Raw genomic sequence first — 12187 nt, 5'->3', positions numbered from 1 at the left:
GTATTGTGGTGTGTGTGTGTGTGTGTGTGTGTGTTTGCTTTTACTAACAACATACTTTCTTCTAAGTTCACTTCTTTCCCTTCTGGATTGGGCGTTTAAACTTTTTGTTGCCCCTGATAATTTTTTTGCCTTTATTAAAGAGGTAGAGTTTACTAAAATGTTTCCTAGACGACATGGTAATTTGCCCGAAGTAAATGCCATTTTCACGCTTTTTCACAAGTGTATTTTGGTCACACAATGCCCCTTCACAATGCAATGGCAACAAACATGGGAAGGCACAGCTCTGGACAACTCATCCCTTCAGCCCTTATTAGTGTGTTTGCCGCCTCACACTGAACAAGGGGAGCTGAGCACCTGGCGATCCAAGACGCCTTTGTGTTGTTGTTGTACTTGTGGTTTCCCAGCCTCTCTGATGGAAGCAAGTTAGAAGATGTCATTTCCACCAAAACCCTAGACTGGTTTAGTCTGAAGAGCATGCTAGTCTTCACATACTCGAACTTTGCTTTTTCAACACAAACTTTCATATGCGTTGCCTGCATCAATTCGATGTTTGTTTAAAGGAGTAACACAAAATGATACAAATTTTACACAACACATCACACAAGAAAAAAAAATCTTAGAAAAGATTTTCCTCATAGAATTAGAGTTCCTAAAGGACGGAGATGGAAAATCACCTTGAGAATACCACAGCACTCATTGTCTCACTCCAGATCCGCCACCGAATAGTGACATTAGCGATAGTGACTGACAATAGTTGACAGAGAAATGAGGTATTTGTAAAGCCTCCAAATTTGATCTCCAAAGTGTCTATTAATTACTCTTGTGATTTTAATATAGGCCCACATATTCCTTCGTATTTTTTTCCAGTGAGTGAAGCTGAATTCCTCTCTCCTTGAATGTGAACTGGACGTAGGAGTCATGCAATGAAATATAATATGCAAAGGGAAAAATTTTACTTCACAGCAGAGAAACCTGGCAGACACCACCATAAATGATTCATATTAGCAGTAATGAGACATTTTGCTATCATGTACCCACAGTCTGACATGATAAGAAAAATATCATCTCTGTGTTAGGTGTCTCCAAAATTCACAGCCTCAATTGCATCATGAGAAAACATCAAGCAAACTCATTTTAAGAGAAGTCCTACGAAATACCTAAATAATCCTTTTCAAAAGTATGAAGGATACGAGAAGCAAGTTTTCCATGAGGATGTGTCGTAGAGTGGAGAAGGTAAAGAAGACACGGTAATTAAATACAACGTGCATCACAGAGTGGATCCTGATGGTGCCGTCAGATGTGAGCAATCTAAACGATGTCTGCATTTTAAATATAGTGTTGCTCCATCGTTTTTTTTTTTTGTTTGTATAATTCAAGATATTATTATTTCTATTAGATATTATAAGATATTAACAACAGACAAAGCTTTGTGATGGGTATAAGGGAACTCTGTACTATACTTGCAATTTTTCTGAAAGTCTCGAAGTATTTCCAAACAAAGTCTAAAGCAAAAGTTAAATAAAAGTATATGTGAAATTATCTGTCCCCGCAAAAAAAACTCCAGACTCTTTTTCTTTCTAAGATTTTACATACATGAATTATCTCTTCTGTATCTCTTTTACATATATCTCTTTTACATACATGAAGTATCCCACTTTATTCTGTTCCTGTGCTTTTCCTCATGACATGATACTGATTTTTAACCTCCTTTCCCTGATGACATTTGTTGAGACCCTGTCTATTTATCCTCAGCAAATTAATGCAGGAAAAGAAAGCCAAACATTTCATGTTCTGGCCTAGAAGTGTGAGCTAAACTTGCGGGTACACATGAACATGAAAATAGAAACAATAGGCAATGAGGACTACTTGAGAGGGGAGAGAGGGACAGGAGAAAGGACTGAAAAAGCACAGCCTACTGAATATCATGTTTAATACCTGGGTGATGGGATCATTTATACCCTGCATTTCAGTGTCATGCAATATAGCTATGCAAGAAACCCACGTGTACCCCCAGAAACTAAAATAAAGGTTGACTTTTTAATGAAAAAAATAAGAGAAAAAAAAAAGAATAACCCACCAAAGATCTAACAAGTCTTTCTCTATCATACAAAGGAGTCGTTTGAGTCTGGAGTTTTTAATTGAGCCTTGTGGGAGTAGGAAGGTGAGATGAGAGTTACATTCCCACGTTAGTTTTCTAATGTTGGAATCATCCATGAAGGGATTTGGAAACTCTGAATCAATTTGCAATGAATCTGGAGTGACAACGACTGGATTGCAATCCTTACTCTTGTTTATTCTTGCTCTGTCTCCTCGGAATGATCATTAAACCTCTTTAGCCTCCGTGTCTTCAACTACAGAATTGTGATAAATGCGTCACAGAGCAGCTACTACAATCATGTGTTCGAACATCCTTCAAATCTGTCCACTTTTCATCTCCACCAGCACTCACCTTATCCCAGAATAGATCATTTCTTCTCTGAGCCACTGTTAATAGCCTTTAAACTGATTGACCTGTACATTCACTGCCACTTATCCAATCCATTCCTCACCCTGTGATATAAGCTATCTATCTAAAACATAAGTCTAACAATTCCATTTTTTTCATTCAAACCTTCCAAGGTTTTCCATGGCTTTTGAAATAAACACATTTCTTAAATTGCCTGAGGACTCTACAAGCTTAAATTTATTTCTCTATTCTTCTCCAGACCCTTTATGTACCATGCTCCCCCAAGCCACTTAACTGCAGCCACAGCACTGTTTTATGTCCCCCGTGTACCCTTTTCCTGACCCAGAGCATCTCCACATCTCTGCCTCTGTCTGGAGTTCTCTTCTTTTCCTTTAGAGAATTCCCATTTTTATTCCTTTCTCCACACCTCAGCCCAGTTCACATCCTCAGGAAATACTCCTCAAGTTTCTCTTTCAGCACAATATAAACATTTATGCACCTACGTGCATCTATTCATTAACATGAAATTCAGTAGAATTTCTACATGTGTTTGTGTGATTATTTGACCGATGTCTATAACTTATTCAAGGTAAGTGTTATACCTAAGCTTTTAAGGAAAAAGATCATTTATATTTTGGCTTAAAACAGTGTTTAATAAAGTGCTTGGCACATGTCAGTACTTGAAAAATATTTGTTGTTTTGCCGTTTTTGGAATACTATGTAAATGTGTATATTGTCACTACATCATTACCTACCTAAATTGTATCTTTGTTCTATGCCACCAGGATGTTTTCGGAGTTTAAGACTGACTTGAGTTTAAAATAGACATACTCTATCATTGTTGGAAAGAGATTACTGTGTCTCAGGAAATTAGTAGAAATAATTTAAAAAATTACAGCCAACTCTTATTATTCTTGGCATTTATGCTCTACAAACTGCCACAAACATTTATCAGCACATATTAAACAGTCGCTCCTAAAAGAAATACAGGGCTAGGTTCCTGAGAGCTTTTGGTCAAAACTTTACCTAAACTGATTAATATATAAGCTTGTTTTATGTGTGTTTCTGTTTTAAAATCTTTAATATAGATTATTGATTCATTACCATTGAATTCATAAACAACAGGAATCACATGTAACAAAACATACATAGTCTTCTTGTACTTAGCAACATTAGACAACACTTCATCACTGTTTTTGGGGGCTGTTATAAACATCCTAATCATCAATGAAATCCATAAAAGTGCAAAAATATTGACATTAAATAGATTGCAAAAAAGGACACTTATTTACAGTATGGTAGCTGTAAAAAGAAGCAAAGTGGGCCGGGTGCGGTGGCTCAAGCCTGTAATCCCAGCACTTTGGGAGGCTGAGGCGGGTGGATCATGAGGTCAAGAGATCGAGACCATCCTGGTCAACATGGTGAAACCCCGTCTCTACTAAAAATACAAAAAATTAGCTGGGCATGGTGGCGCGTGCCTGTAATCCCAGCTACTCGGGAGGCTGAGGCAGGAGAATTGCCTGAACCCAGGAGGCGGAGGTTGCGGTGAGCCGAGATCGCGCCATTGCACTCTAGCCTGGGTAACAAGAGCAAAACTCCGTCTCAAAAAAAAAAAAGCAGCAAAGTGTTGTCTTGTTATACCTCAGCTGGGCATGTGCAAGTCAGGTGATTCATATTCTTACCTGTCCGCATGTGCCTTTGAATGACTATGCTGCAAATATGAACTTGAGGGTTAAATATAAAATTAAGTAAATGAATTCAGAAATACAGAGTTAGGAAAAACTATTGCCGTGAACAGTCAGCCCTCCTTAGGCCAAGCGTGGGACTTGAACATTTTTGAATGTTGTGATGGGGGTAGGCTGTGTCTGGGAACCAGTGCCCTGTGAATCTTGAGAAATGACTGCTGTACATTGCTTCAAGTTAATCTAGGCTTGATTTCATTTGTGTTTCCTTCTAATTTTTTTCTTTTTTTTTTTTTTGAAACTGACATGTAGGCTGAAAATGTTTAAAAACTTTCTTCTTTTTCAGAAATAATCCATTCTGAAAAGATACCTTCTTTCTGAAGTATGTGATTATCTCTATTGGCTTTTAAACTGTTGTTACACAGAATCAAACAAAAATGTCTTTAGACAGCAAATATATTATGAAAGCCATTGTATTACCACATATTCATAGAGTACTCAATAATTAAGTACATTTTAACAGTCTTTGAAAGTATTTTTATCATATCTTTAGTTGGGTTGCAAACAAATAGACGTAAAGCTTGACACAGTCGCATACATTTGCCACCACGAATGTCGAGGTTCTTGTCAGCAGCATGGATATGAAGGACGGTGTCAGCAAAAGTTACATTAGGAAAGAAATAAGGCAAAAGTGCTATCTTCTTTCCAAGCTGAAGTCATACAGACATTAGCTTATAAACGATATTTTGTACTTTTATTTGCATATACGTCCTTTATCTTTAATGTATATTTCATCTGTTATATAACGTATCATGTGGGTAGTGCATATATTATACAATTTAAATAATTCGCTTAATACCATCTTTCTATAGCATGTTTTATGACTGTCAGTTACATATTCATTTTTAAGACCAGCAACAACTATAATGCTTTCTAATGCAATTAAAAACATGAGAGTTAAGCTTGTTTTCTTCAGAAATGTCTGTTTTAAGTAGAAAAATCTACACCAAAAGTGGACATTGAAAAAATTAAAATAAAATTTTGGTAGAGGAACACTCAGTACTTATATTAAGAAATGCAATTTTGTGTCAAAGCGGGAAAGGACTTCAATTTATTATTTCAGTAAGCAATAATAATGTTGTTCATTAGGGTATATTTTAGTTAGGACATATGTATATAACATGTAAACTAAGAAAAAAACAGCACAAGGACAAAGGTTAATAGCCATTTATTTGGTTTTAGAAGGTGACAGCATGCCAATGATATAATTTGGAGAATAATTTTCTATTTTGTAGTGTACATCTGTTCCTATTGCACTGAATAGAATTGAGAACCTTATACAGTTGAACAATGTCATGAGTTTGCACAGAGAGGGGTTGGAACAACTAAGCATCCAGGCCAAGGTGGAATAATGTGTACTTTCTTACTTTTAGTCCTTATTCTATTTACACTACTTTTTCCTGACCTATATAACACTTCTCTGGATATTAGTGACTATGGAACGAATTGATTTTGCCAGGATTTCTAATACTTGCAGTCTTCTGTTCACTTTGATTCTAAACACGGTGACTTTTCAGATGCAATGTTGAGGTGGGTATTAGAAGAATTTGAGATAATCATTAGATTTTATCAAATAATTCTTTCTAGTTTCTAATAAGTTAGAAAGAAAGTCATTCCACTGTTACTTTTGAGAAAAGCACTAATTATTTGGGAAGTTCTAGGTCCATTGAGTGTAACTACACAGAGTGGGGAAGCTGAGAATCTCTCTGTATCGCTTACACAGATACCAGACACCTGACCCTTCCTAACTCATGACTCTTTGTTTTCTTCTGCCTGTATTAATGTCTTTTTATTATTTATTGTTTTATGGTATTTTGCATGATCCTCAAACAGGCAATATAAATATCTGGGTTGGATTTTATTTTTAATAAATATATATATTAGGATAATATTAATTTTGAGATAAATAATATTATGCTTCCAAAATAGAAGAAAAACATTTAATTTGTTATAAAATATTGCCCATGTAAGCAGACGAGTTCCTATCTACTCAATCCTCATAGCCATTCCTGCGTGAGGTCATCACATTTGATTTGCAGCCGGTGATCTGAAACACTTTTAATCAATAGACATTTTACCAGACACAAACAAATCTAAATATTACTTGACTTTTGGCATAAATATATAAAGTGCACAATTCTGAGATTCATTTTGGTTTTCTCACCACTTACGTCTATACTTTACAGCATTCTAAACATTTTTTTGCGATAGAACTAATTTTGTTCATGTGTTTGACTCATGTACTTCATTGAGTTTGACTTCTGTGATTTTCCAGATCTCTGATGCTTTTATTTTCATCATTTAAAGTATGTTCGTGGTTTGGGGCTGCCTGTGTGTCTATGATTCAGCTGTGATCTGCATGAATGTAACTGAAATCTTTTTGGTGTGTCTGTATGTGGTACTATGTAGGCGTATAAACAGAGCTACTCACAAACACCAAAACGTCAATATAAGTGTAGTGCCTTGACTTGCAGACTCAGCTTCTCATTTAGACATTAGCAGATGGATGGCAATTCTTTAACATCAGATGAGACAGGTCGATTCAAGCGTGTGAAAAGTCACCTTGCTAGGTCTGCTTTGCCAGAGAAGATACCTAGTTACAGATTCCACCAGTTGTCTTCAAATTATTATTCACCTCATTAACGTTTACTTGGCACTTGCAATCAGCTCAACGTCGTACTTAGCACTTGCCTCAAACAGTTGTAGGTTTGTAGGACAAAAGAATCCTGGCAGAATCTAGTATTTAAAAATTCCTCATCATTTTGTCATCATTTTACATGGCAGAGAGTACGGCATGAAAAGTATATATACATTCAATATATGTACATATATCTATACATATTTGTCTATGTCTATCTCTATATATAGATATAGAGACAGACAGACAGTGTGTGTGAGAGAGAGTGAGTGCAGATGTATGGAGACTTAGATTATTCTCCAACTTTCCAAGAAAACAGACAAATACAAAACAATGTTGCCAGATCTCTCAACTCCATTTCTTCTCTGAAGTTCCACTCCCTCCTGCAACAAGCTGAAATAAAAAGACATTAATACAGGCAGAAGAAAACAGAGTCATGAGTTAGGAAGGGTTAGGTGTCTGGTATCTGTGTAAGCGACACAGAGAGATTCTCAGCTTCGCAGCTCTGTGTAGTAATCTCAATGGACCTAGAACTTCCCAAATAATTAGTGCTTTTCTCAAAAATAACAGTGGAATAACTTTCTTTCTAACTTATTAGAAACTAGAAAGAATTATTTGATAAAATCTAATGATTATCTCAAATTCTTCTAATACCCACCTCCCCATTCCATCTGAAAAGTCACCATGTTTAGAATCAAAGGACAAATTGCTGTCTAAATCGTGAATGATTTTTCTTCGTTTTCTCTAGCCAGAAACTAGAAGTTTAACGTATACTGGTGACTTGGTCCTATTATCAACTTATTATTTTTGTTAGGCACTAAAAATCAAAAAGACTCTTTTCACTCTTGACAATGGATTTACTACAGCACAAATCATTGAAAATTATTGCAATTTTCTCTGTGGTAAATTCTCTACACTGGGTGCATCTCAGTGTTAAGACACTTAAAACACATATTCATAATAATATACTTCCTTAGTCAACTCCTCCTTTCAAATGTGAGTTTCCTAAGGCCTGTGTCACTCATTCCCAATCCCTGATTGGGATTCTTATACTGGAAGGTGCTCAATAAATATCAGTGGAATGGCTGAAAATGAATAATAAAATTTATATTTAGAGATAGTATAAATTCATTAAAATCACTGTTCATTGGTAAGTGAGTTTAATTCAGTTTAAGATTAAAAATAAAAAATAAATCTTACGATTCCCTTTTCTAGCTATTCCATTAATATCAGCCTTCTTTAAATGCCCTTTGTTTTTTCTTAAGCATATGTGCTACATTTTTATGCAATTTGAAAATTTGTTATTCAAGTATGAAATCTTTTGAGTGCATTATATTATTGAAAAGGCTATCAAATATTTACTGCATATATAAATAAGGAAGTTGAGTCTCCTGCATCCTTACACCAATAAATCGCAAAATCACCAATCTAACAACAACAACAAAAAAAAAAAAAAAAACTAGAAAAATCCAAGATTAGATGTAAGGGTCTAAACAATGATTGTAGAATATTTATTAGAAATTAGAAAGTATTAGATGAAATCACAATTGTCCATATTTTATTATTTTACTGCATCCTAACCCCATGGTTAGTGATGCTTTTCTCTCATTATTCTAGAAAATATAGCAATGAGATTTGATTATAATACCTTAAATGAAAATGACTTCAAAACATATTTAAAAATTAATAATCTACTAGAGTTTTCTAAAAAGATTCTGTGGTTCTTTACTAGTAACTCAGTGGGTTCTTGATGAATGCCTGGTACTGCACATGTATTCCTAAAATATGCAACATTGTCAAACTCCTGCAAATAGAACTTACAAATTCTAATGGGCTCTAAAGCAGTCTTAGGTAGATTAGGAAAAGCTTGAAAAATATAATTTTTGAAGTTTTCTCACTCAGAAGCTAATGCCTATCTGATTTTTTTTTAAAAAGCAGCATTTAACTTAATACATTAATGACCTTTTTCTAGTAATTTGCAATATGTATTATTCCTTTAGGGGAATATCGTGGTGCATTCTGGTAAGATGAGCTTTCCTATGCAAATGCTACTCTTTTAAGGTCAAAAGCTGTACTCAGCTCATGATGGCAAGAGAAAAATGGTCAGGTGTCAATATAAACAACACTGAAAACTCAAAGCTTTGTGATCATCCTCTAACACATTTTAAAGCACTTATAATGTTTCAATCTATCTGTATGTGCATAAGCACTTATAAACATAGCTATAGATACAGATACATGCACAAAAATCAATTAGTTTCGACGGAGTATCACACAATTAGGCTATCATTTTAAATATCAATTAGAGCCTTAATCAATAGTAACAAAATTAGTAAAACCATTCTAAATATTATTTACATAATTCACCTTTCAAGGTTCACAGTTAGATATTCACTTTTGAAAGAAAAAGAGATTGCATCTTTTAAATAATTCTTCCTTCGTTTATAATAGAAATAATTCAGTGTAACCGTTATTCGGAATCTTCCTCTTGACCCTCTCTACCTAAGTTTGACAAAGTGACACAGTCCAAACTAAAGCCAGCACTTTATATTTATTCTGACTTCAATCAGCTTTCTTCAGTGAAAAAAGTTTAGGAATAAAACCCCTTTTAAATAGTGAGGAAAACAGACCTTGTGTAGACTGATTTTAAGAACAGCAGTTTCTTAAAGCTGTCGGATGGTATTGTTAAATATCACATTTATACAGCATAACAAATAGTGAACAGAAACATTCTTATTAATAAATTGCAGAGTAATGTGACATTGTTTTTGCCACATTTCTTTGAAATATCTTAGTTTTAGAGTTAACAGAGCCTAGAGAATTTCGGTATGTAATTATGACTGTCGATATCTTACTAGTTAGTGCTATATAGGGCTACCATTAAGATACATTTAATTTTTAATTATGCTATAGGTGGTGGGTTGATTTCTGAGTTAAGCATAACAATGATAACTCTGCACATGAACTTTGTAACATAAGCATTAATTTGTCTGCTAGAAAACTTCTGCTTGCTTTTAGTAGAAAGACAAACTAGTGTCAAAAGAGACAGTTGCTTAGCTGATAATCTACTTTAATAACTTATTTGGTTACAATACTTTCAATACTAATAAGTGTGATTTGTTTAGTCTTGCAGTGTTGAAAATGCAGTGCTACAAAACAGCTCATTGTCTATTCTGTCTTGCTTTCTCCTTTCTCAGTTCCCTGCAAAATGCATACATATATACATATAAATAAAATACTGACAATGATGTGTGCTACTAATTTCCTTAATTTTGATCCCTTTTATAAAATCTATCCTTTGCTACAAGATAGTGTTTTATAGGTATGAAGAAATCGCTACCTTATTTAAAATTCTCTATTTAATTTTTTCTAAATAAAGATAGAATTCCGTACTGGGACGTATTCTGGGGGCAGTTTCTTCTTTCCTTTTATTGTGATTTTTTCCACCTGTAATACTCCACTTGATTACTTCTCCTGGACTCAATATACAATTAAACTAAAATTATTATTTACTGTGAAATGAAAAGTGCTTCAGAATTATTCTTTGGAAAAGGAAGATCACTTCAGCATGCTAAATTAACCTACGAGGCCAGGATAAAGAGTTATTGAGAGCGTGGGATGATATCTTCCGATTTTTATTGGTCTGACAATACTGGGCAAAGTAATGGATTGTACTGTAAACACACAGCTAAATGAGACTTTGAGAGATTACTAGATTGTGTAAATGTAATTCACCTAAACACTCCAAACAAATGAAAACTTATGGCATATGAGAACGTTATTTTAAAAAGATGAAACAGTAGTAAGCAGTACACTCTTTGTTCATGGCATAAGGGGATCTCGCCTTTAGCCCTATTGACTGTGGGTAAGGTAGGGTTAGGCAGCAATAAAACAAGTTTGGATTTACTGATTATAGTGAGCCGGGGAATTCTCTAGCACTTCCCAAGGAATAGGGTTTTCACCTGGAGGTGACCAATGCCACGCCCTAACCCACTGACAAGAGCGAGCACCTGCCCGGCTCTGTTGGCTGCAGCTCACAGGGAGATGCAATGACAAGCTTGCCCACCAGCCACTGCGTGACCCAATCATCTAACCTTACTGTAGATACAGAATGCACTAAATGGAGACAGGGCAAATCTCAAAAACAGCATCACAATAGCACACACAGTAGAGGAGAATTGAAAATTTGCATTCAAAGTTAAACTTTCCTTGGGCTAGGTAAAGAGAAATATAGACTTCTTCACGGAGCAGCATCCTGTGTGTATTCAATTAGAACCTGACATTTTCCTCTCTCCTCTGCTTCCTCCTAACTTACTGCAATCTTTCTTAAGAGTATCAGTCTGTAAACCATCCCCAAGCCCCCTAAAAATGTTCTTATCCCCTCACAATATTTTTCCTCTTTCATGACTTCGTGGTTTTGAAAATTCTGCCACTTCTTTAGGATTTGGTAAACATCTTTTTTTTTTTTTTTTTTTTTCAGACTGAGTTTCACTCTTGTTACCCAGGCTGGAGTGCAATGGCGCGATCTCAGCTCACCGCAACCTCCGCCTCCTGGGTTCAGGCAATTCTCCTGCCTCAGCCTCCTGAGTAGCTGGGATTACAGGCACGCGCCACCATGCCCAGCTAATTTTTTGTATTTTTGATAGAGACGGGGTTTCACCATGTTGACCAGGATGGTCTCGATCTCTTGACCTCGTGATCCACCCGCCTCGGCCTCCCAAAGTGCTGGGATTACTGGCGTGAGTCACCGCGCCCAGTGAGATCTGATGGTTTTATAAGGTGCTCTTTCCCCTTCGCTCTGCCCTTCTCCTGCTGTCTTGTGAAGAAGGGGCCTCACTTCCTCTTTGTCTTCTTTCATGATTGTAAGCCTCCCCAGTCATGCCGAACTGTGAATCAATTAAACCTCTTTCCTTCATAAATTACCCAGTCTCAGGCAGTTTTTCATAGCAGTATAAAAACAGAATAATACACTTATCATCCTTCAAGAAGTACAATTTTTGTCCATTGTTTGTCGTGATCTGTTAACTTCCTCTCCATTATTAAGGAGTGAATTTTACTACGTTTTACCCTTCCTGGGAGCAGTTACTGCTCTGATTACATTTTCACGATTTGTTAAAATCTCCCTTTCAATAGCACAATGCCATTTCTCTTTAACTAATTCAACCATTAGCAGCTGAGTAGTGGTAAGACTACAGCCTCTGAGTCAATCTGGCTGACTTCGAACACAGTAATACCACTTACGAACCCTGGTACTCGCAGCAATTTACAGACTCTCTTTAGGTTGTTTCTTCTTCTGTTAAAATATTACCTAGCATAGAAGAATTTCAAAAGATTTAATAAGTGTATACATATTCTTTACAG

This window comes from Callithrix jacchus, chromosome 9, assembly GCF_049354715.1.
Source record: "Callithrix jacchus isolate 240 chromosome 9, calJac240_pri, whole genome shotgun sequence".
Taxonomy (NCBI): domain Eukaryota; kingdom Metazoa; phylum Chordata; class Mammalia; order Primates; family Cebidae; genus Callithrix; species Callithrix jacchus.
Note: the sequence above shows the minus strand (reverse complement) of the source record.